General features: G+C 36.9%; 2 long non-coding RNA genes across 6 annotated transcripts in view; one reads left to right on the forward strand and one right to left on the reverse strand.

The window, feature by feature from the left end:
- Positions 1 to 2413, forward strand: part of LOC136849705 (uncharacterized) — a 626170-nt gene extending 623757 nt beyond the window's left edge. For all 4 annotated transcript variants that reach the window (XR_010856389.1, XR_010856388.1, XR_010856390.1 and 1 more), the window contains one exon: positions 1271 to 2413. This is a non-coding gene — a long non-coding RNA (uncharacterized lncRNA). The remainder of the gene's footprint in view (positions 1 to 1270) is intronic.
- Positions 1068 to 26786, reverse strand: LOC136849706 (uncharacterized). Of its 2 annotated transcripts, none has more exons than XR_010856392.1 (4): positions 26667 to 26786; positions 18115 to 18370; positions 11403 to 11571; positions 1068 to 2023 (listed from the first exon to the last, which is right to left on the reverse strand). It is a non-coding gene; the product is annotated as an uncharacterized lncRNA (long non-coding RNA). The 2 variants fall into 2 exon arrangements; XR_010856393.1 differs by lacking the exon at positions 26667 to 26786 and adding an exon at positions 25654 to 25914.
- Between the last annotated feature and the right edge of the window lie 250 nt (positions 26787 to 27036).

A 27036-nucleotide genomic window follows, 5' to 3' on the forward strand; every position in this document is an offset into this window, starting at 1 on the left:
TTTTTCCAGGGAAAACTGTCCCTGTTGGAGGGTAGAGTGCCATCAGCACACCTCACGTAGTGCATTGTAGGCATTACTTGAAGCTCTTTGTGGTAGTATCTCTTTGGCCCTAAGCTGCAACCCCTTTCATTTCTTTTACTGTGCCTCCATTCATATTCTTTTTCTTCCATCTTACTTTCCACTATCTCCCAACAATTGATTCTTACTGTAACAGAAGTTTTAAACCTGTTTACACCTTTCAAACCTTAAACCTCATGTTTACACCTTTCAAACCTTTTTACTATCAGTTTTTGTTTCAGCACTGAATGACCTCATAGGTCTCAGCACTTGGCCTTTAAGCCAAATCCCGTATTCTCTCTCTCATGGGGAAACTAGATGCTTGTCTGATTGTTCGATTTTGCCATTTTTGCCAGTGATAATGTGAATGTGTACATTCAACCAAGTTTGTGAATGTGTACATTCAACCAAGTTTTTGAATGTTAGCAGCATTAATTTACTGTATCCCCAGTACATTTTTTTCTTCCTACTGTGTATGGTATATTATTTCAGTAATTTGAAGTTTGTGTGTGCTTCTGTGCAGTTTATTTACTCAATTTTATGGACTAAGTAATCTGGCACTTGCCCCTTTGTTTTATACATTTATTTGGGCAGGTATTGATGATAGGACATTACAGTGTGAAAGGGGCTACTGAAGCCTACTTAATTTACAAAAGTAGATTTTTTTTTTTTCCCTCATTACAGAACTTGGCAGCATGTTAGCTGCTTTTAAGTGTAAAAATTACCTGAGTAAATATATGAATATGTAATATAGTAATGGTCAGTGTATATGATTGGGGAGAGTTTTATTGCAAGGTTAGAAGACTTATGCTTCACATAAATGAAGTTTCATTTAAAATGAAACTAGATGATTAATATTACAGTACCAGCATGTATTTTATTTTATATTCTAACCTTGCAATAATAGATTTAGGTTTCATTTAAACTGGGTGATTAATATTATTGCGATACCAGCATTTTTTTTATATTCTAACCTCGCATATTTAGGTTTCATATAAACTGGGTGATTAAATATTGTATCCGCATTTATTTTTATATGTAACAGTACTTCCAAATTAATAAACTGAAAAAACAGTATCTTCACTATCATGATCAGCATCTCACTCATTCTAGGTGGAAGGAGGTTAATATTTTTTAGTAAATACTAACTAATTCTAGGTAGTTTTTGTAAAAAATTATGAAATTCATATCAAAACTTTTTCCCCCCCAACAGGTTGTTTGGTGGATTAAGGAATTCCAAGAAGGAAACAATGGCAGGCTAAGTAAGAGAAAGAAGAATAATGTGTATATTTCCCAACAAGTTGTTTGGAGGGTAAAAAAAACAAGGAAGCAAGAAATACGATGTTAAGGATGAATTTTTTCCAGTAGACCAAGGAAGAACTGGCAGGCAAAGATGATTAAGTTATAGGAGGAACTTGTGTGAAAAATACATCGGTAAAACAGTTGTGAAGACCCTTGGTTGTCTTATGAAAGTTTAGATAGAAAATGGTTTAATAGATTGGAAATGGGCAAGGTAAGGAATAGTAAAAGAATCCTAGGAAGGAGGACTGGTCCAGTAGAAAAGAAAGGTTAAGGAAGAGAAATAATATAAAAGGAAAATATTGGGAGTCTATGGAAGAGGAGTTTATGCTGATCTCCAGATTGTTTGGAAGATAAAGATATCTGTAGAAAGAACAAGAAATAAGTTTAGTAGAAACTAGTTTTATAGACAAATTTAGAAACTAAGTCAAGGAAGATGTGACCAAATTTAGGAGAAATCAATGCACTGTACGAAGTAAGTGTTGGTTATGAAGGCCCTTAAGCTTTCGTGAATGAGAATTTAATTAGATTGGAAATATGAAGCAAGGATGGCGTACAGCAACAGATTGTGGCACAAACTGCTGAGTCAAGGCAGAGGGATGATTCTTCCAACATGAATTTCCATGTTTTCTGCAAGTACAGTTAATTTAATGAACACTAACCACATCTGGAAGGAAAGAGAAAATAATTTAGCACATCTGGAAGGAAAGAGAAAATAATTTAGCATATTAAGTGCAGTGCAGAGTGGATTATGTTTAATAAAACTTAAAATTTTTGAATCAAATCACTCGGTAACAAATAATTGAGTCATGTTTGAATTATGAACTACAGTTTTCATCAAGCATTGAACAATTTCTGTATTATTACTGTACTTTTTTATCCTACATGTATTGAAACTTTGTGGTGGCTTTTTATTTTTTTCTTACATATAGCGGAAAAAATTTTACTAAATGGAGAAACCATCATGCGTGTGTACTGTATAACAAAACCCCACTGTGATAACCCCATTTTCAGAAATTGGTCAATAAACTACAGTAAATAAATACTCATTACTGAACACAGTTTTTCACCAACCAATTTAAGGCATGATAGTGTTCTCTCTCTTCCTGGACAAAGCTTCCTGAATTATCACTTCAATAGAACTGCAGGCTCCAGTTCGTAAAATCTCAAACCTCGGGCATTCCAATATTTTTAATGGAATGCCTTCAGCCACCTGCATCCATGGCATTAAACCTCAAATGCAAAACATTTTCACAAAACAAATTCTAATGAATGGACAAAATTATAATTCTAACAATGAGACCAACTCCTGAGACGTAGCTCAGTGTTTACAATGTGGAGAAGAATGTATGGAAACCAGTATGCACACCTAATTTTGTGATACAGGCCGTATTGAGCAATACAAAATTAAAAACTGCGTGAATTTAAAAGGAAATTAGTCAAAGCTAGGAAGCAAAATGACCATTAAATATTTACGTTTTATGAAAACTGGTTAATACTGTAATAAATACTATGTTAATACTTTAATAAATACTCAATATCTTAAAAGAAAAACTGCAATAGGGCATATGCAATGGCTGTGCAAAAAAAAAAAAAGCCAGGATCTCTATGTAATAAAATACTATGGGAGTAGAAAAACAAATTTTTTTTTATAAAAGACTGGAATTCAAGATGTGTAAATAGATCATGATTATCATCTCTACACCTACCAAAAAATGTGGCTCAAGTGTATCATGCCTCCATTTCTTTAGAGTAAAAAACCAGGAACAAAACTGCCCAAGTAGCCAAAAAGGACTAAAACAAGATTTGCACATTCCAAGCTATACAAACCCTAGTCTCCAATTGGACAGATTTCTAGCAAAGCTAAGGCTGGTTGAAGCCAAGAAATAAGGTTCCAATACGGCATGCAGTGTGTGTTTTCTCTTCAGCACTAGGATAACACAGGGTGGTTGAGTTTCTTTCTTTAATCACAGACTTTGGTGCATAACTATACTTTACACAGATAAATACCCTTATGTAATTTATGGCTATTTATATACCACTCGTCGATTTCGTGGCCATGTAGGAGTGGGAAAACTGGCTCTTATGGGTACCTGTACCAAAGTTTGGCAGAGCCCTCCCTAGAAAACCAGCACTACTACAAATCACATCAACCCCCCAGCGAGATTAATCAAAACATAGCATAAGTAAACTACAATAAGCTCTTCTGCCCTCCTGGTTCCCACACACCCCGAGACAGAGGAGCTATACAAGGCTACTTCACATCCCACCTTTAGCGAACAACAGCTTCTCTGGGGGACAGGTATTTAAAGGTACTGAGGTTCCAGCCACCACACAAGATCCCCTTTTACTTTTTCTGTCGCAGGGACCTTGAGCGTCAGAACCAGTCAAGTATGACCATCCCTCCTTCAAACAAGTTTTTTTTAGGGAGGACAGGTACCCCAGAAGGCTTAGCCATTGTCAAATTGATTGTTCCCTATGAGCCAGATATCCCGATATCTCCTTGAACTAGTAACTCTGTTGCCTGGGGATCAGTTTGGACTCCAACCAAGAACCTGTTTGTAACAAGATGCTAGAAAGTGATCCCATTCCCCAATTAGTTTCTACTCTGCAGTCTCCGTTTCCAGGCAACTATCAAAGACTGCAACAGATGTGTCCCCAGCCGAGCTCAAACTGATACGAAGGTAAACATTCTTGTGAATACATAAGAGGGCAGTTATCAGAGCAAGGCACAATACTGTACTGTACCTTGAATTGATACATCAATCTCCAGCACGCAAAGTGAATGTACTTTCAAGTCTTGAACTGGAACCAAGATGTAAAGCTCTTTCGGTCCCTTTGCTTATGGAAGACATAGAACATGGAGGTTTTCATCTTGAGTGACACGTGGTTGCATAAAACCATTCAGTGATGAAAGGTCAATTAGTGCCCTGCATCCTCTCCACCAGGAAAATCTGAACTTAGAAACCTGAACCAGCTATTTGCAACTTCTAGCCCGTTGCTGCAACGTACCTCACACTTCCATGTTTGGGGGGATGATCTAAGCTAGTCATCTAGCGGGTTCCTGCAAGTATAAGTGAAGGAAATAGAGTTGGGATGGGGGGAGTTTCCTTGAAAGGAAGTCTGTATCCATCCCTAAGAACTTGGATAATACAAGACTCCAACCTTGTTGCTGCAACATTACCCAACTGTGTAACAGGCAACCTTCGATTTTGGTGTTAGGAACAGAGGCCAACCTTCTTCAGTGGCCCCTTCTCTCCCTTTTCCCAATCTAAAGCTATCTCTAGAGGGATGAAAGGGAGGATGTTGGCTGGGGGACTAGTCTTGCTCTGACAACTGTCCAACTTCCAAAGTCTGACAAAATTCAAAGGTGTAGCCAGCCCCAAACACACTGCCCTCATGCCCTTTCCTGTTCATGAAGGTACCTTAAAGGAACATGTAGGATATAAGGGAGTCAAGGATATATGTCCTCTAATTCACCACTTGGAACCTTACTCTTCAGTAGAAAGGTCCCTCTGAAGAGTTGTGCTGTCATTAGATACCTGCCACTGTAAAGACTCCTAACCTCATTTCCCCTCTTCAAGACCTCATTTCCCCTCTTCAAGACCAGGTCAGATCACAGGTTAAGAGGTTTGATGGTCGAGAAGAAAAAATGTCCATCCTGATACCAGCAACCTGAAATTTGCTTTTTCCTTGTCAGAAGATGCCCCTGACACCGTGAGAGTTTAGACTTTGTATTCAGCTGTAAGTCCAATAAAGTTGCTTTGAAAGAAGTCCTGCTATAGACTCTTATCACACCCTATTCCAAAGCAGAAATACATTCTTACCACAAGCACTCCAACCTGAGGTAGCCTATGGGTTAACCTGCAGACCAACAAGTGCACCTCTTCAAATGCTGTGAAAGCAAATGAAGGTTTACCTAGTATACCCAACTCAAGCATCAAAGTTTAGCCAACTTTGTTCTTGTCCATGTCAAAGCAGCAAGCGCCAGGGAAGGAGATTGTGGAACTGATATTGCTATAGGCGAACCCACCACCTCTGATTACATCTAACACTCCCTGGTCCTCTTGAATGCTGCCCAATCTAGAAAGTGAGAACTGTCAAACTATAGCCAGTGAAGGGGTTAGAGGCTGGAAGGAGACCAAGAGGCATACCCCAAGCAATTCAACACAGTGAACACAGAGTCAATGGCAGACACTTTTGTAAACTGAACATACTATCAATATCCTGGGCAACTGAGTCACCCTTACAAAGAGATGCAGAATGCTTAGGCACCATCATGCTAAAAACACGAGCATTCAAGACCCCGCATGGGCTATTTAGACACAATAGCACTAGAAAGATCAACCTCATAACCATACTCAGCAAGTGGTACATCTACACACAGCTATACACAATGTATGCAGGCAATTACCCACCATCCCCAAGATAAGGGAAACCACTCAGTTTGAAAGTTCCCAAACCCCTATACACAATATATGCAGGCAGTTACCCACCATCCCCAAGATGAGGGAAACCACTCAATTTGAGTTTCCAAACCCCTATACACAATGTATGCAGGCAGTTACCCACCATCCCCAAGATGAGGGAAACCACTCAATTTGAGTTTCCAAACCCCTATACACAATGTATGCAGGCAGTTACCCACCATCCCCAAGATGAGGGAAACCACTCAATTTGAAAGTTTCCAAACCCCAATCATCTCTGAGTAAGCCAGAATTACTGTATATTCATGTAAAAACGAAGGTTTGTATCCTCATAAACATGATTCATATCTGGTGTCTAATGGTGAAAAATTGTAATTGAAATTTTAATTCCTAACTTTGCATGAAACCAGCAACTTTCTAAATGGCTTATGTGTACTGAAACTGAATTTATCCCCAAACCTTCAATAGCTGAATTAATTTCAGCACCACGAACAATACTGAGGAATGCTGATGTTTATTATTGACATGGCAAAAGCTAATTTAAGCAACCAAGTCTTAATTTACACGAACCATTAGTCTAAATTTACATGATGAATAATTAGTCTAAAATTTGCATGATGAACCAGTCAGTTGAATAATTCAACATATGACTACCTCAAATAATTTTCATAACCAAATTGCTATCACGTATTTTACTCTTGTAGTGGCCTAATTCGAAGCTTCCACAACCATACAGTCCTTGATTAACTTTGAAAATTCCATTCCTGAAGTTTCCTGGGATTTTAAAATATCCTGAATACTAAGTAATGCAGTATACACTGGTATATACTTTTAATTACCCAAAGGTTGACAGCTCTTAACTTTCGACTAGTTTCAGATCTAGAAGCCTGTCGGCAAGTTGTTGGTGCTGAACAGTGATCAGTGCTCAATTTTCAAGAAATGAGAATCTATATGTTAATTTCCTTGCAATGGTTAATTGATGGAGGGAACTAAAAATTTGACTCTTACTAAATGTTAAGGATTTTTTGGTGAAATAGTTGGGTAAATTTAATTTTATTAAATATGTATTCTTAAGAAAATAAAATTTTATCAAATACTGCACAATCAATTGCAACTGACTGTGCAATATTTGCACATTAACTACAATTGTTTTAACATGACAACTAAAACATTGAGTTAACATTTCTATATGGTTAACCAAAATTCAAGGGCCTTTTTATTTAGTATCAAGGTCAGCCTTCTATCTATATGTGAAAAACCATACCATTTTTATTTACCACCAGCATATGACTATACTTTCAAATAACTGAAAAATCACACAATAGATTCATATAAAATTTAAGTAAAACTTAATCTAACATTTAAGAGAAACTGGCAACCTGTGCTACACAAAGTAGGCTTTGAGGTAAAAGATCTAGCGACCTGTGGTGCATAACACATGTAGTTATGGTATTATCTTTGCAGCTATAAATACAATACTTTTTATGGGACAATTTTAAATATTTTGTACTGTACAATTTGTATAGCATGAACTGCAAGAGGCATGGTTACGTCAAATAGGAGTCTATTTCCATTTTAATCTAAAATCCATACCCACCATATTCTAACAAAATTTCTGAATTACAATATAGTACTCTAAAACTGGGCTAATGAAACGTGTCAATAAATACAGTGTGCTGCTCACTTAGGTGTTGAAGTATTTCTACATAATCCCTGCTTCAAAAACATGCACGTTACTTTGAAATCCAACTACAATAAAAACTTGTGTCAGTTATTACTTGAATGAAGGGGGCAAAAGATAAGTTTTGTTTTGCATGTCAAAATGGTAAAAAAAGTAACTGACTATTAGAACACTGGTTAATTCAAAATTTTCACAGCCAAAATTACAAGGAAAAAAAATGTCTTAAAAAGTCCTCCAAGAAAAGTCTGGCATCCTCACTTTTATAACTTGAAAATAAGCTTTTCCTGTATTTTGTCAAGTTTACTTCCAGTTTAATATCAAGGTTATGTAAAATTAAAATACTATAGCCAAGATGCTATGTCCTCAACTATTCAAGATACTGATTGAAAGAGCACAGAAAATTAATTACATTTAATATGCTGAAAATCACAAACATAATAAGCATGTGTCTGACACCATCCACTGTCTAATAGATAAAAACACACACACAAGCCAATATTGTAATAGACTTTTTTCAAGCCTGAAGTCGAGTCAGTCAACAAGACTATGTACTAGTTTTTATTCGTGTTCACATTACTTCTCTTATTCTTTTCAAATTACTCAGTTACCTGCTATACTAATTAATTGCTACTACTGTCCAAGAAAAAGCACCAAACATTACACTTTTACCGATTTAGATTACAACTTTCAAAGGAAATTATGTTGGGACATCTAAACTATGAAAGCAAAACTACTGTACTAAATATGCAAAAATAGACTATAGCGATCCCCAATGAAAAACTGTCTTAATATGTACAAAATTACTCCTATCAAGCTCTATAATTTACATCCTTTCAAATGTTTGTTTCTAGGCTATTACACTGCTGTATTTAAGGAATTTACTGCTTGTGAAGTTTAATGTACTTGCACAAATGCTTCTAGCAATACAGTGCACTTTAAGGGACTGAGATGAGAAAAGACAAAGGGTGAAATTATGAAAATGAGATTGTAAAGACCCCAAAAATCAGAAATGTGGCTAACATTCATAGAAAGAATTTCTAAGAATCAGTACATTTAAGAACTCTAGCAAAGGACAGTCATTATAATGGAAGCCATATTCAACGACTAAGCTGAACGCTAACTTCAAGTGAAAATACAGGGACGAGGTTTGAGATCTACAGATCTGAAGGCTATACTTTCTATTATTTCTTAAGCGAGGAACTAATGAGCGGGCCCCAACAACCTTGAAAACTAGCAATGAAGGCTAAGAATTATATTCACATGAGAAACATTAGCACTAAAAGCTAGACATACAGCATTACCGCAACTGTATATGGTACAGATGGGTTATACATGTGTTGACTGTCAAGGAGAAAATTAGAAAAACAAGTCACAGTACACTAGAATTTCAAGTAGGATTTTGGTGAAGATGTTAAGGGTCCAGTACTGTTTTACTTAAAAAATGTAAAGTGGTACAGCCTATAATTTGCAATGGTCACTGACAGGAGATTAATCAGCTAATAAAGGTATAAAAAAAATCCAAACAAAAGGAAAAAGATGAGTGTCTTTGGAGTTTAAGTGCTGAGCATGAAGCTGAAAAGTGTGGGCAAATACTCATCTTATGTTCATCATACCTCCAGCAGTGTCATTTACCTGCAACCGCATTTCTAGTAAGCATCGAAGACCCAGGAACTATTCAAGGCTTACAGTCAACCACACTAAGGCAAAACCTTCCTAAACCAAATCTCTCTCTAAACAAAACTTTTCTACAACTCCAAACTTGACATTACCACTCACATATTCCTAAATCCCAAAATCAGAAATGTTCTTGAAACAAACTCCTCCAGCATTTGCCCTTGCAAGAGATTCCATGACATGCCCTGTGAGAGCTACATAAATCAACTCACTTCAGCTAGACCATGCTACATTTGTTCTTCTAAAAATTGGCAAACCTCCACTCTACCTTCCCTAAAATTTCTAATCCGAGGTACAAAACAGAACCAGAGAAAAACCTTTTAAACTAAGTTCTGAATTCTATGCTTGGTAAACATTTTATTCATTCAAATCAATGCCTTAATTCTATATTACAAACATTGTCTGTTCCGTAAACAAGTTCCTCAAGGTTCAGTGTCAAGATAGATTACTGAATTTGTACACTTCCTGAATACTGCACTCTGCACCTCAAATTCATTTCAAAACATTAGGGCATTATCAATATCAAACATTATAGCCAGGTTAATGGAGTATCATTCAACCTACATTCATTCAACTCCCCAAGATTTCAGATTCTCCATTTCTGTCTACCAGCTTTAATCGTTCCTGAACTATCCTCAACTTTCTTACTCGCATCTTTATGAAAAGTAAGTACATTAGTACTTGAAATAACTACTGGCTGGAGCATTACAAAAACCTATGCAAACTAAATATAGAGTAAAAGATCACCAGCCCAAATCAATATGTTCTTTGAAAAGCCTGAGAATATTTAAGCTTTAATAATTAAGGTTCCCCCAAAGATAATGAACTTCGCTCAGAATGCTTCTACACATTTGAGATATTCTAATGATGCTCATCTCCCAACTAGTAATTTTCTAAAATGACTACTATATCATGAAAATTCCCTTCATAGACAAAGTGACACTATACCACTGCATTTTTTAAGAGTTTTGAATGAGAGCCTTGTTTACAGCTAAATATGATATAATGAAAGCCAAAATTATTTGTAAGAACAGTTTTAAGGACCTTACCCAGTAGTCTTAAAATCTGAAAAAAATGGATTACAGGAAAGGTTAGGAAACTTTAATACTGTAATGAGTTAACTCCAGTATTAAATTTAGTTTTGAAATGAAAGTTTTAAAATAAATAAATCTTACAGTGAAGCACATGATTCCAAATGTTTCCATGTACACTTTGTATTCTTTATAGTCTTCCTATATTTAACCACACTCCACTGACTTCCCTACACATCACTAAATTTATATCTCCACTATAATGATTACCATCATTAAGTTACTGTAATAAATATTTACATACAACATTTCAGCAAAACTTTCCAAAAGCCAAATATGGAAGTTACCTTCAATTAAGTTTATACATAAGGTAAGGTAAACGAACTGTATAGATAACATTTATCTATGACAATTAGCATGAGCAAATAATTTCAGATCCTATCAACTAACACTTGAGCAAAAACTACCATGAAAATTTCATGCCACATATTGCAATTAACGTAGATGCCAGCAGGTTAGTAATCGTCAACTTCACAGTTTACAAACTTTAAATCATCACATGCCAGCTATTGCATATCTTGTTATGCATGCCACAATTTACTTTTATAGTTCTCACTAAATAACCAACCTTCAAGAATGGAAACATTGTGACTGGGCATCAATTTAAACATAGCACTTCAAACTTCCGCAGTTTGTTCCACTAAAAGCTTCTGGCAAAATATTCAGTAAAATCATACAGTCAAGGTCCTTTTCTCATCTAAAACAGATAATCTTATTAACTGTAATCTATTAATTTTGTACCTCAAGTTGCTTGTTTCAATGCAAAGTAATTACTAACCTAGCTAGCACCTGAAATTTGGCCAACTATTCATAATGAAAAAAGACCCATGCAGAGTCCTCACATGAGGTAGAAAAAAGTAAACTATGATAGAACCAAATAATTTTTATGGTATTTTATTAACCTTCTCTACTACTAGGGACATATTGCATTCTTTTGGGATTTAGGCCTTAAGTTTCAAAAATTCTTACAATTAAAATTGGGGATGCAGTAAACATCACAAGACACTTTTGTCTCTATAAAATAAACCTAAACAGCATGAACGATATGCAAATCCAACAGTAAGCCCAACAACACACTTTACCGTGTCAAACTAGCCTGTCTAGGTAGTTCTTGACCACAGTCTGTAACAACAACTTCTAGAACTAGCAATAGATATTAAGAGTGCTGTATACCTGGAAAACTTATGTAAAAGCAATGTAGTGGTCTTCTCATCCATGGCAGTATTCCCATATTCCTAACTATGAATTTGTACCCAGCTTCAAGGGATGACTGCATAACCTAGATTGCTTCTGTTTCTTCAGTTCATTAACTTGATAGCTTCAAGTTCCAGTGCACTCAAACCTGTAAATAACTTAAAATTAGTACCTCAGGTTACTGATTACAGTTTCAGCTGTTCCGTCTCAATACTGTATACCATATACAGTACTACATACAAAGATTACAACAGCTGACTGTCACAATTACCTACATTTAATATTCCTGTCCTAAACCTACAATTCTCTCTCCTGAATAATATACCATTTAATGACCAGGTTTACACTATTTTGTTCTAAAACGTGTTTTAGAATCAACAAAATGCAGTACACTGCCAAGCGGTTGAAGGTACCATATTTGCATATACCTTCACTGCAGATTAGAATAAAGTAACCCCCTTTAAATATTTTATATACTGTATAATACAGTATATCAAAAATTAATCCCAAGCAAAACTGCGCATATCAATCTTTTTGCAGTTACCAGCTGCAAGATACCAGTTAAAGATTGTCAATTTTTAGAAAATTGTTAAATTTGCTAATCAACCATTAAGAAAACTGAGCTCTCTATATGAAGCCAGGTAGTTTTTACAATTTACTGCCAATCATTGTGAATCAAAGTACTGTAGCTATATAGTGTGTAGCCTCGCCCATACATCCCTAAAATCCCTAACCAATCTGCCATATACAAATTACCATTTAATATTACCTATAATGCTAAAAAATGTCTAAACATGAAAAAATGTACATTTTACTCCATATATTATACATAAGCTAAACATCAGGTAGTTTAGAGTTTTTGATTTAAAATCAACTCTCAAGTATACGTCAAACAACCCATTTCAAAACTAACTTGGAAAGTCATAAGCAATTTGTACAATTTAGATAATCACACCAGTCTATGCACAAATTCAGAATATTGTACACACAAATTAAGTGGGGCAAATACAGTATATACTGTACCTTCAGGGAGCTACAACCCCACCTTAACAAGCACCACATCTAGCTGCCCCGAGTAGTAGTACTTGGTAGGTAGGTAGGGCCCTTAATTCAGGGTACAAGCACCAGATATCTTGCAAGTTGACCCCTCTAGGAATGTGTTAGATCTAATCTAAAATTCTAACCTAGCTTAGGAGCACCAGAAAACAGTGGTGGCAGGATCATGTACAGAGTTAAGCCTGTTAAGGCACTCGGTGCTTTTGTCTTTGGCTTCAACCTTGCATGCATGTCAGATGACCCTGCTTGAAAACCAGTAAGCAAGGGCAGGGGTCATCGGCCTTAAGTCAGCAAGGGACTGCGTGTTAAAAAAAACTGGGTATCCTAGTGTATTTAACCATTGAATCCTCCATGGATTCTGCCATATAAATGGAGAGGCACAACTTAGAAGTGGCCTGTAGTTCTGGTCATATGAAGCTGCTAAGTAAGTCTCCCTATTTATAAAGACTAAAGATGAAATGAGAATGAGAGAAAATGAAAAAGATATGATGAATTTGAAAATAAAAATTCTAAAGATTATCAATGTTTTAAAAGGTAAAAATCAGAAATTTAATTAATATTAAAAAGGACACACAAAATTATCAGATCTTTATATAAAAGCCAAAACTTTCCATAAAAACAAAACCTATAAAAAATTACTAGGCAAACAATGTTGTTCCCTATAATTTCAGTGATGATTTTACTGTCCAGATGGTACATTCACCTATCATTAACACAGTGCAGTAAACCAAATGTGCCCACTGTCAATGAACTAACACAGTAAATGCACTCTAGAGCACTGTGCCTGCCAAGAAAAACAGCAATGATAAATCTTCAGCCTTATTGAAAGAATTTCAGTCTTCCTGTTGCTTTGATAGGAAGATTGCCAAAATCCTACCCGAGGTCTAATATAGAATTTAAATCATTATTAACAAGGGGAGATGACCACCGCTCCTGCCACTTACTGAGCATATTGTTAAAATAGAGAACTTCCTATCCACGTAGGGTACTGCATTCACATCAATTTCCCCTTAGGTAGAGGCATTCTTTGCTTCTCTGATCCCAACATCATCAGGAATCCAACAAAACCACAGTCGTTCAGTACACCTAAATGAAATACAGATAAGCCACACCTGAGCCTTTTGTACCAAACCATGGGATGAACTATTAAGTCATTCCAATCTGAGTATAAGGCGTGACTTTTTAACTGAGTGGCATGCTATTTCCAGTGTTTTAACAACAGCAGATAATTCAGCTGTATACGTATACTGAGGTAGGAGGTGGTAGCTTTGCAACATCACAAAAATCTATGACAACAATCAAACCAACTCCTCCACTTAATTTCAAGCCATCAGTATCAATTTCAGAGTATTTATCAGGAGTTTCCTCACGTTCTGAAAACAGTGATAATTATTTCACCAGGGGTGTTCTTTATTATATTTTTCTCACAAAATTTAGCTGGTATGAGCCAAGGTGAAAATTTCAAAGGATGACTCATGAATATTGACACTTGGCTTACATGATCATTTACAGATTCATTTTGCTGGATTTGAAATGGAACAGATCTTGGTTTGAAACTGCTAGCATAAAGTTTACAACCTTATTTGATGAATTATCAGCATCTCTTGTAATTCTCGGATGCCTTCCTCCACTTGTCGTAAATCAAGTGAAAGTTGGCATGTGTCTACAAACTCTGGACAGATTTTGGAAGAGCTGCAGAACAGATACACAAACCCATGTTGCAGACAAGTTCTTGGAGTTACTTTTGTATGCTGATGAATAAAGCTTACATCCTCAACTTCAATTTACATGGCACATCAGCCAGAGATCACTTTCAAAAGTGAGTGATTTCTTGACTTAGAACACGATCATTATGTTTAGACCAAATGAGTTTGGAATAAAAATCCTTAGAATTTTACATCATCTACACTTAGCAGCAACCATCTTATTGGTGGAGGGCTTGTAACCATTTAGGTCTGTCCATCTAGAGAGAAACTATGGGTTTTATAAATACCTGCATGCCGATCCAGCATAATATGCAGTGCAATAAACAACTAGATCAGCAAAAAGTGAGGCCTGCACAGGATTTGAAATTTCATTGACACTATCAATCACAACAGCAAAGCATGTTACGTTTACCACACTCCTGTGGAACATGCACTTCTAGTCTGGATGGGGACAACAAAGTACAGTATTTCCTAACCTTACTCTTATAAACCAGTCTTTTAAAGAACTAATGAACCGCATATGTTCTTCTATGCCTAATTTATTTAGCTGCTTAATTCCATGATACTGTGCTGTATCATACACTAAATAAAAAAAAAACATCAATTGTCGGTTAAAATCCTGCTAAATTTAATTAGAAAGTCTCAGCAGTGGGTCAAGAGTAGATCTGTTTTTGCACAAACCAAACTGGAAAGGAGATACATTGTGAGTGTTTCTCAATGCCAGACTAAGAGTTAATGATCATCTCTTTCAGCCTGCATGCATATACAGCTAAAGCTATGGGCCTGTAAATTTACCCTATTTTTTTAATTTGAATTGCTATACCAATTTTCCACCCCTTGGATAAAACTAGTCTCTAAAATGATGTTAACAATCTTTAAGGGGTATTTTTTGCCTCTTCAGTTAACCGTAAGCATTTACATACAAGATGGCATCGTCACCAGAAGTATCATCTGCTGATGAAAGACCACATCTTGTAGCTCCTGGAGAAAGTTGGTATCACAAGCACCATTATTAACACTAGATTAAAGCTCCAGGAATCTGGGAGGTCTTAATTCTTCGAAAGTCAGTAATTATTTGGGCTGTAAATACTGGAAAAGTGCTGGCCTATTCAGCTACATCTTTGGGACTTAATGAATCTCTTACCTTTAAAGAAGGGGTTTTAGGAGGAGACAGTTTCCCTGAAAGATTTTCTATTTCTAAACTTCTCTTGGATTTCTTGAATCTATCAATTTGATGTCATAATAGATGTATTACTTTGTGTAGTACGAAAATATATGCCATTTTTACATAACTTGTTAATATATTAGCAGCTGTGCCTAGATTCTTGTTTCATAACTTCCAGAAACTTTTCTGAGAAAAGAACATTTCTCATCCCACCAAGGGACAACAGTTTTCCACTGCTGCTTGGTATAACACCTTCTGCACTTGTTGAAACTTGGAAAAATAATCATATGCTTTCAAGTGGAATTAAAAGGCTTTTCTAATTTTACACCTTACTTATATTCTACCCAGTCTGCTTCCAATTCCTTCTAATTTCAGATGGACAGGAAAGTGATCACTACTTAAAATCTGAAGCTACAATTTGAGGAGCATATGCTCAAATCAATAAGTTGTCATACCATCATTAAGAACCACATTAACAATTTACTCTGAAAATTTTCCCCTCCCTCTTAACTATTAACAATGTCCTTTATCAATTTTCCTCTCCATTATCTAAAAAATCACCTTCCCACAGCGGACTGTAAGCATTAAAATCTCCCAGAAGCATGTATGGTTATGGCAATTGATTTAATGTTAACCTTAGAAAAAGTAGATAGAAGAGGAATGCAAATGGAACAGTAATCTGCTTGTCTAAAATTCTTCTGAGTACAACCACCTGTAAATTTGTAGTAAGGAGTATCAGAATATTCAAAGAAATCACTCAATAGCAGCAGCTCCTCCATGAGGACATTCATTGGTAGGAGCAGCAACAGAAAACCTCAAACCCAGAATTAAAAATCCCAGGCCTATTTTAGTTTCTTGCAAAAATATTATACCAGGATTTGTCTCAATAGGACTAAACTCTCCTGTATAAGCATGAAATCCTTTACAAAATATCGAAGGAAGCCATTATAAAGACAAATCTTTCAAGTTGGCTGACCAGATAGAGTAGAAAGCTCGAGAGAGGGGGCTTACCTTTCAGGGACTGTCATAACTTTTTGGTGGTTTTTTTTCCATGTCTCAACTGGGAGAAATTTTTGATGGCAAAGTAATTTTAAGATGTACATTCATCTTGTGATTTGCCTAGTCTTGTTGATGAAGGCAATGGAGAAGGAAATGTGGCAAGGGTATGTCGTGTTTTATTACTCACCATTTCACATTCCATATTCAACTGATGTACCTCTGCCACACAAAATACAGCAGTCCACAAGCTCTTTCATGGAAGGGTCCCTAAATCTGGAGCTTCACTGCTTGGGATGCCTGTACATATGAAGCTTGGGAGGCTTCTAAAGAATACTGAAGTGTCAGAGGATGATGACAACTCTAGCTTGGAGATGGAAAATCCTAATGTTGATGACCTGAGATCTGCCTCAAGACAACTTGTCTACTTTAGAATCTGCTGCAACTCTTAGAACCATTTATATGACCAAATACTGGGCATGAGGAATATTTATTCATTGATTCTCTTCCATTAGTTATGAGAACTGAAATGAAGACGAGCAAATTTGACCTTGAGAATATTCGGGTAAAACTGGCAAACACTTCCAGTCCTGGCAGGCGTGGATAACCTTTTCAGATTAAAGCTTTATTGCCTTCTCTGAATGTAAAATTCCAGGGAGGATATTTCTTAATCTTCAGTAAAAACAGGTCCTTCTAACCTAAAGGTAAATAAAAAAAAATATGAGTAAAAACTCAGTAGCATGAACACCAAGCCCATAAAAAATGGTTCATAGCAACAGTTCAAATGAAGTGGGGGTAACATTACTCTGGAAGTACTTGAAACATCAGACATGGGGCATAAGTAATGCTTTACATATTGAACCATTGGAACAAGCAGCCATGATGTGACATCCAAAAGGTGGTTTACCCGGAAAAGTTAGATCAAAGGGATCAAGCCTCACTACAGTTTCAGCTATACCAGTGGTGTCACCTTCCACCAGGACTGATTTGAATTTTCAGGAGGAAATTCTTGAGGTTTATACCCTATTTGCTGGAATGTAAAATAACTAGGTATTCAAAGATTGTAACCAAAATTTCATTGAAACTGAAAAAGAATCAATATTCGACCTCCTTTAAATGTTTCAACCATCTCAGGCAATATACAAGACCTAAGCTTTGTGGTACAAGTTTCCCAAAACATGGTGATTGTTTCATACATTACTTGTACAGTTTAAACTATTAGGAACACACTCCTAGAGATAATTGTGAATCATGCCAGATTAAACAGGAAGATTCGTTTAAGCCCATGCAGAGCACTCAAGAATGGGATATGTGAAGAAACTCATAGACAGGATAATTAAGTGATGCAGTAAAACTGAAATAATTCCAGTTCCCTCAACCTCTGACAAGCAAGTTAGTTCCTCATCCTAGGGAAGGAAGTACCATCTCCCAAAAGAATCAGCTTCCTGATCCACCTTGATATTGTTCAAAGTAGGAGGGATGTCCTTTCTTCAGCTTCAGGTGAAGTGAACCGCCAGTTTAAGAACCAGATAATCTGAACCAGTTATCTTCCCACTCAGTTACAGTAGTAGCACTATTTTGCAGAATAGTGTAAAAATGTAAAAATGCAAGTTGGGTGGTTCCTGTGAGCACCATTAGAGTTGGAAGACTCAGAACTACATACAGGGATAAGATTTGTGAAGTTAGTAACAGAATTTCACTGAAGCCCTTTGCATCACAGTGTAGGAGACTATGGCAATAATGTTAACTAAAAATATTCAAATCTTACCTTTTTTTTAAAGAGGAAAGTAGACCACTGGCTGCCAATAGGCTGCAGATAAATTTCTGCCTCACCCTATTAAGGTTTCATAATCCATTTCATACCATTATTCGGCGAGTCATCAACAGCTCTACATGTAATTCCTTTCATAGGAAAGGAAGCGAAGTTTACAAAGATCCATCCCCAATTCTGTGCTTAATTTTTACTGTAAATCCATCCAATTTACATGGTCCATTGCAGTGCTACGAACTTCATGGTGCTATATCTGAAATTCATACATTATGTTTTATTATTCCTGCGCTTATTATTAAAATTCACTGATTAAATTTTGTAAAAGTACATACTGACACGGTTAACATCAGATTCAGTAATTTTCACTCACACAAGAATTAAGCTCACTATGCAACTTTAAAGCTAAAAGAACATTTACATCAATATCTGAAATTAAATACTGTTCATGCACCACAAGCTCTTTTACAAGTTTAGTTATCCCACTAACAAATTAGTTCAATCATGCTTCCAGATTCATGTTTGGCAGCACATGCAAAATTGCAGAGAATTAAACCTAAACATTTTAAAGCTGTTCAATTGTCTTTGGTAGAAATTATCGAGACATTAACTACCGATTCACACTTGACTTTCACCTGTATTCAGCCAAGAAAAACAGCAATTTACTTACATTCAATTTTAACTGTATCACCTTTTAAATTTCAAGTAATTTAACATACGTACCATACAAGTTTTTATTATTACGCTCTGCTCTTCAACCTCATGCACTACTTCAGTCAACCATTAGCAATTGCTTCAATTTACATTTAACCCAATTTTCAAATCTGAATCTTGCCACTGAAAGCTACACAATTTGATTGTTTACCGAGGTTCTGAAAGGGACAAATATCTCAAACAGTTAATGGGACTGCATATATCTAGGTGTTATAGAATAGCTCGTAAGTCTTGACTGAAATACCGAAACCTTAATAGCCAAGATATCCATGCAGACATTTCAACTAAAGAGAACAAGAAAGCAAAAAGTGCACAAATGAATTTATATACCACTGGATAGTGAAATACATAGTAAACATCCTACAGTGGTTTGCAGTAAACAGATCACAAAGCCAAAGCCTGTTTCGTGTATGGATGGAATTTGAGGCATATTTATTGTTCCTTATCCATCAAAAAAGGGCCACACACTAAAAATTAAGTGATTGTGTACTTACAAAACTATGACAGTCTCCCAGTAATAAAATTCTAGTCAAAACTATCCAGTCAATTCCAGGGCCAGCAACCCTTACCTATGAGAAGAGCAGGTCAGTGCTCCACAGGCATACAACCAACCCCTCGCCAGCCCCCAGACCAATCACAAAAATGTTCCAGGACCTGTTGTAACAACCCTAGAGGTCGATAAGTCATATCTTGGGTAATGTAGTCTCCATCGTTCACAGTTCTTTAGAGTAAGGAAGAGTGAGTGAAGGTACGTCCTCTCTGGGAGAGAGTGGGTGACCAGGAACGATCAGTCAGGAGCCAGAAAGTGCATATGCTGACCCATACCGTGACCTGTCCTATTGCTGCATCACTTCTCAGCCATAATTAACAGCCCTGGACACTGCTACTAATAGGTTTCATCAAAAACTCAGGAATGAACAAGAGATCCCAGCCCTTTGAGTGCCAGACTAGATGGAATAAACCGTTCAACTCCCAATACTGTACACTTCCCGAGGCTAAAGCTAGTATAAGGCCAGTCTTGAGCTTGAGATCCCAAACCAAGGTCTCCCACCCCAGGGGCTTATACAGTAAACAAGAGGCAGAGAACAAGAGTCACAGCCCATTCTGGATGATGAAGTTTCCAAGGAGAAAACATTTCTGTTTTTAATAAGCATGGATAACTACCAATGAAGAGCAAATACCTGCCTCAAGGGGAAGGGATGGCCTAAACCAACTTCTCTGCAATATAAGGGTGTAGAGGAAACACTATTTACTCTACCTGACCCCAGCAGCTGAGCATGTCTGCCAGCACATTCCACTAGCCCAGCATTTATGACTGACAGCTCAACACATGGCAAACCTGCCCACGCAGAGAAAGGCATAGCAAGAGCCAAGAAAACTAGATGGATTGAAACCACCCCCACCCCCCCCAACAAGGAGCCAGCATATGTTATATAGCCTTCTGACCATACTTCTCCCACTGCAATGGAAATGCTCAACACATCTTGCAGGAGTGTGTACTACCAACCCAACACCTGTAAGAAGAGCAATGACCATGTGGATCAATTAGAAGTGCTCCCACACCTGCACTCTAGTCCTTGCAGTGCCTATTTTTTTCTTCACTTATTTGAAGTGCTAAAACAAAAGGCCATTTAACCAGATACCCTAAGTTTTCAGCAAGTAATATAGCAAGGGCACAATAGAGCCCTCTTCACTAGGCAGTGGCCAAAGGAAGTCCTTGGCGTCTGTGAGTGAGTGAAGAGTATTCCCAAGCTCAACCATCTAACCAGCAGTTAACTGCTAGTTACCATGTTTCAACAACAGATTCCATTTTGAGCTGATGAATACTGTTACATATAAGGCTTTGGTTTAATTTGCCTAAAACTATATCATCTGCAAGATTACTTTTAAGCTGCTAAAACACAACCGTTTTTGTAACTAGGAACACACATGCAACTAAAATACAGGTTCTGGGTACCCAGCATACCACTTAAGTACTGTGTCAAAAACTAAGACCTATGTTATTATTCTGACCCCTCTTCAAATAAAAACTTCGTTAAATATGTAATGGGTAATGATTATTCAACGCAAAAGGAGAGCTAAAGGTTTCTAGATAATTACCTCTTCCTTTCAACTAACTCCTTATTACATTTACAAGAATAAGTCCAGCATACCATGTTGGATGTGATGCTTTTGATGTCCAAAAACTAGACTACCTTTTACCTGAAAGCTTCTATCGTGGTTTGCAGAGCATCAACTCACTCCAGCAAATCACTTTACATAACTGCACTTTATATCCAATAAAAGAAATTATTCGTTAGGAAGCCTATCTCTGACTCTACAGACTCCTAAACCATCTTTAAACTTCAAAATAAGTTACACTAAAGTACGGGTGAAACATATGGTGGTTCTTTATTACGCCTCGCAATTCAATCTCTGCAACAGTATTTAGTAAATACCTCTTTATACAGATCAAAGCACAGTTGAAAGAATGCAGAATTATTGCTATAGCATAAGAAATTTAAAGTAAAAAAAATCAATTATAATTAAAATACAAGTGAAGCCACCAAACAAACTGATAGCTAAAACCCAGTACTGTATGATCAAATGCCAATGCCAAATTCTAGACAAAGTTACTTTCAGAAAAACTGCAATACAAATTCTTTTTTCGACATGTGAAGGTTTGGAGGTTGACTAACATATATATAAAAAAAGTCTAGTTATTTAACTATTCTAAGAATGACCTAAAAGGAATTCAAAGGTGAATGACATCAAATAACAAAATGGCTTAGCTACAAAAACGAAATAACTGCTAAATTGGAAAACTTCAACAGAAGTGGAAAACTGCCAGTTCTTGCTTGGTTTTACAGAAATCAAGAGTGCGTAGGTACAAACGTCAAACACCTGTGATCCCATTTTACAGATCAGTGTCGGGAGCTCCACACTGGTTGTGGCCTTACCTCCAATCACTACTTTGCACAATTACTAGAAATTTTCGGTGATGTTACGTAACGTGTTGGCTTTCTCAGGCCATGAATTTTGAAGCAACGCTAGGCAATCTATCATTCCATCCCGAAAAGGTACTTCCTCCCTTCGTTCTATTCCTCTCCAAAAATTTTGAATAACTGGTTGTCAGTCACAAAGCTAACCTATAGTTGCAGTTTCGTGAAAACTGTAACCTGGCAACAAAATCACAAGAAGTTAAATGAGCAACGCCTCACAAAAATCCCAAGCACGGGTGTTTCTTAGGGCTACTATTCCTGTACTAAAATCTCGCTTTTCCTGCATATTAAAGAAACTAACAGCGGAACGCAACCGGAGAAAGAATAAAGGGTTCATGAAATACAATAACATGGGCCTTTAAAGATCTGCAACAGTCTCGAAAAGGCTATAAGACTTAAGACTTTCGAGTAAAATTCCTAGAGACAAAGCTTCGAAATACATTGAAAAAAATTTTATAGGGAAGGTTTCAAGTGTTGGGGGGAGGTATTTATATCATCCTAGTTATATAGGTCGAGCAACATACAAAACTCTATGGAATAAGAGCTCAACTGCCTTAGCTAACTCATTCTAACATGGCAATGTAATTCTGAATTGAGAAAATATTTGAGTCAAATTCCGTAAGTGTCAAAGTAATAGGACAGCACAGTAAGTGTACTGGTAATTAAAACCTCAGAAGGGTAAATACATTTAGTTAAAATGATTGCAGCAAAACCTGAAATAAACTACGGTAAATTTATGACTCTTCGAAATTACCTGACGGACAATTTCAGCGACAGTATGGTAAGTACGAGCACAACTTGAAATTTCATTCCTTAGTCCTTACCAAAAATCTTCACTAAAAAGCAAGGTTCGTCGGCTTTTGGATTATGGGCTACTACTGCCACTCCCCGTCCCCACACCACCACCCACACCCCTCTTCCCGGCTACCGGCGTGCTTGCCATACATTGCCAGTGGCTACAGCTGTGCCATACCAACAAGATATGCATTTAAGTGAAAACAAAAAATCTCTTCCTGGTTACAACAGGTTCTGCAAGAAAAACCTTACTGAGCTACTGGACAGCTCATGTTATCATAAAATTAAGCATTTATGAGGACGCTACGAAATTAAGTGGCATCCATTATACACACCTGAAATCGGTCGTACTAAACGTGCTACCTACGTGGGTAGCTAAGAAAACCATCATTAAGTGGTTGGTATTTGGTTATTTTCACTTTCCGAACTTTTTGGTTTGTGTTGAGCCCCCATTTCTGACCTCGACGAGTCTTTCTGCCAAGGCACATCGTTAGTATTTACACTGCTTTAAAGCTAAGCGGTAATACTCATTTCAGTTCCTAAAGTTTCCTCAGATGATTCAAAGGTGTACTGAATCGTCTCGGTGCCGTGTAATTCAGTTTTTCTATTGATTTTCCCCCAACTGAAATGTTCAATAAATAAAAGCACTTAACAGTTAACAGCATTCATGATGTATCATTGTGTAGTCAAATTAAAATGTGAAAATTCACTATCAATTAGCAACCGTAATTTTCTATCGGTTGCCAAAGTGATTGTAAATCCATTATAATGCAAAATTACTGACCAAGTTAAAAAAAATTCCACTAATGTGGCAATACAAAACTAAATTCCAGATACCACCAAATAAAAATTCACACGCAGTGAATACAAAATTAAGGAGTTCTTGGATGGTAAAATAATCTGAGCAGCTTAAAAGCTAAATTATTAATGTACACTATTTCAATCTGGGCTATGTACAGTATATGTAGTGGGGAATCTAAGGATACGAAATTTCGGTAATTCTAAGCCGGCTGTCCGCGGTGAGCTAGACTAAGGCAATTGACGTTTTTCAATGTTATTTGATTTGCTTTACAAGAATTTAAAGTAATATTTTGTCGGCCGGCTGTAACTAAACTGTAATTGACCTTTGAAGACTACACGACTTGAATTACCTAACGCGGGGTAGGTCAAAGCCGGCATTCCGCTGCGAGCCCTCCACCCCCTCCATAGCTAATACGGCAAAATTGTAACCAGTAAACACCCCTACGGTACGTTAGGTTGGTATCTTTAGGGGTGTTTACTGGTTATAAATTTGCCGTATTAGCTATGGAGGGGGTTGGTGGGCTCGCCGCGGAATGCCGGCTTAGATCTACATTTTCGGTAGTGTAGTCTTCAAAGATCAATTACAGTTTAGTTACAGCTGGCCGACAAAATATTACTTCAAATTCTTGTAAAGCAAGTAAAATAACATAGGAAAACGTCAATTGCCATAGTCTAGACTCTAGCTCACAGCGGACAGCCGCCTTAGAATTACCCAAAATAATTGTTAAAAAGCAGTCATTATTGTGGTGCACTACGGTACACAAACTTAAAAAAAAATATCACTGCATTCGTTTCATCTTCGTAATGTAACTTGTGTCTTAAATGCGTGCTGCTTTATCGCAGTGCGAACAATGGCGAAACAAGTAAACCTAGATATAACTGGACCGCTTCGTTCAACGCAGTGTGCCTGCCTTCCCGTTCCAGTAGCTGTAAAGAGCCCTTCCCACAAAAGCGTCACGCAAGGTGCTCTAGACCTTGGCGTCGCGATCATGAATCATTCGTATGAAAAATTCAGCACAGACTTTAGCAAACCAACACGAACAATTTAAATCAACCACTATAGGAAATTCAGTGTTTGGTAATTCAGCTAACTTTACCACTCCCGGTTAAGAGATCCTTGCATTTGTTAAAACTTTCAAAATTTTTGGAAACCTGTTTCAATAAATTTTTTGTGAAAACAGTTTGAAATACTGCACATCAGTTGAGGTTTACCTGCCTACGCTTCAAATGGGGTTACATGGAGTCTGCAAACCCTTATTTTTCACAATAGATGTACTATATAAAGTATCAGTGAACTTGTGAGCACCGAAGCCGATTTAAAGTGAAGTCTCGTCAGTTCCAAGTCCCACTTACCTAAGAATTAGCGTTTATCAAATTAACTTTCATTTCGTAACTCAATCTGCTTGGACTGTATACAGTGCTTAAAATTTTTCATTTTCGAACTAAAATATAAGTCATAACATTAAAGTTGTACAAAAATACATGTTTTATTATGCCCTCAGGTGTAGTTTATGGTTCTATTCGAGGTGGTCCTATTGATATTTTATACAGCTAATCCGGGTCAAAATGTTATTTTTATTCGTTATAAAATGTTCCAGTCATTCAGAATGAGCTCTACACAGCCTTCGAAAAAATTCCCCCATTCTTGGAGCACTGTTTACTTCACGAAAGCCTGCCAACCCAAACTATACTGAGACTAACGTACAATCACCTACCTAATCCAGCAATGACTGACGTAACCTCGCTATTCCCTTAATATTCGCAAATGTTAAATCCTAAAATAAACAATGGTTAATTTTCAACTTGACTAAATAGCCTAGACTATGTCCCTTAAGAAATAACTTATGTAATTACGCCATGGATTACAAAGTCTTATACAGTAATAAAATCCTAGGATTACTTATAAGGTACTATACAAATAAGAAAATTACACTTTTCAGTCATAGGCTACTGTGTTTATAGTTGGCGTTCCTGAGACTTAATTACACTGAGCTCTACATTCTTACTAATACACTAAAGCTTTGCCAATACAGTGTTCCCACATTTTGTTACCATGCACTAACCATCAAAACTTTCACTGAAAACTAACCGGGTAACAGTTTGCAAAATACAACCAAAATCCAATAACCACATCAAGAATTCTTAATAATTAGAGTACCTGAACTTAATAGTTTAATAAAAAAAAAAACTAAAAACCTGAAAATCACGACAAAGATAACTCCCATACATTAATATTTAAACAACTTACGTAGTTTGGCGAAAAAAGCACTAAGAGCCAGGAACTGTACTGGGCAGTACCAAAAAAGACTTATTTTGAAAAGCAATTTGCACAAGTATGCGTGAACGATTACGACGTGGACAGCTAAATACCAGGACGAAAAAGTCCAGTTTATAAGTACTAAAATTGGCGAGCAAAAATCCCTTCAAACACGATAAAAATGACTGCTGAAAGCTAAGCTGTGCTCTGGAAATTAGAATCCAGTCACCCCGTAAGGCCTCCAGTTCCTGTCTCGTTACTACGCGGGTTAAAACTAAGATGGGGAGCTAGAGTCGTTTCGGCCGTACGCACGTTTACGTCCAAAATTGGCGCCGTATTTAGTACCAGCCCCTTGTGGATATACGCAAAATAAAATAATGACGGTAAATACCATTAACAACGGTAAATACCACAAACAATGTCTTACGTTGTTTTGGATTTTACGGCCTAAAGACCGGCCATCGAAACAACCAGGACCGAGGAAGATGATGACTTCTGAGATACCTACGAGCTTTGCTTCCCCACCCACCCAGATCCTCGTGGATAAATAAGGTTATAACCAGTTGGGCAAAACTGGGGATATACTGTCACTGCAAAATTGCCTTTCATAGTCAAACAGGACAATGTGATTAAGCAATGAGCGAAAATCTCTTAAAATGTCACTCCTACGATAAATTGCGGTAAGCAGTTCCTGGTCTTTTGTATTACGTCCCGTAAAACGCACACTGGTTTTATTCCTCATTTGCGGTCCCAATTCCATCACAAATGCTGAGCTTTATCGGACCTTCATATGTGATACAGCATTTTAGTATATCCACACGGGCGATGCACTTTCAAATCCAGTCAACAAACTCACGTTAACCAGTTTAAATATAAACACCACTAGGCTACATTCAAGCCTTAAGCAGTCGCATCTTCCCAAACTGAGCAAATTTCGTTCATTCGTACTTCTAACAACAACCTCAAGATTAATAACACGATCCAAGAACACCCAAACTACGAACCCTTTCCTCTGCTAGATAGACACGGTTTGGAGTAGTTACCGCTAGATGTTACGAGAAGGAAATGGCCTAATAATATAGGGAAGAGTTAAACTAGAGCTTCCACAAACGCCAACAATGCCTGTTAGCCAATCAGAAGTCTCCAACAGGACAAACGAAGGGGCTTTGTGTTAGTTCCCTCTGTTGGTTGAAGGATTTGTATTAAGGATTCCTATTGGCTCAGGTTGCAAGGTGAAGTTTTCTATAGGTGCGGCACTTGGGGTAAAAACTTTCTAAAAGTTTTTAGAAAGGAACCATCGCATCCCAACATTAATTAAATAAATAAAAATAAATAAAGCACAATGTCACATAACATATAAATAAGAATTTAACT

The sequence above is a fragment of the Macrobrachium rosenbergii genome, chromosome 21 (genome assembly GCF_040412425.1).
Source record: "Macrobrachium rosenbergii isolate ZJJX-2024 chromosome 21, ASM4041242v1, whole genome shotgun sequence".
In the NCBI taxonomy this organism is placed as follows: Eukaryota; Metazoa; Arthropoda; class Malacostraca; order Decapoda; family Palaemonidae; genus Macrobrachium; species Macrobrachium rosenbergii.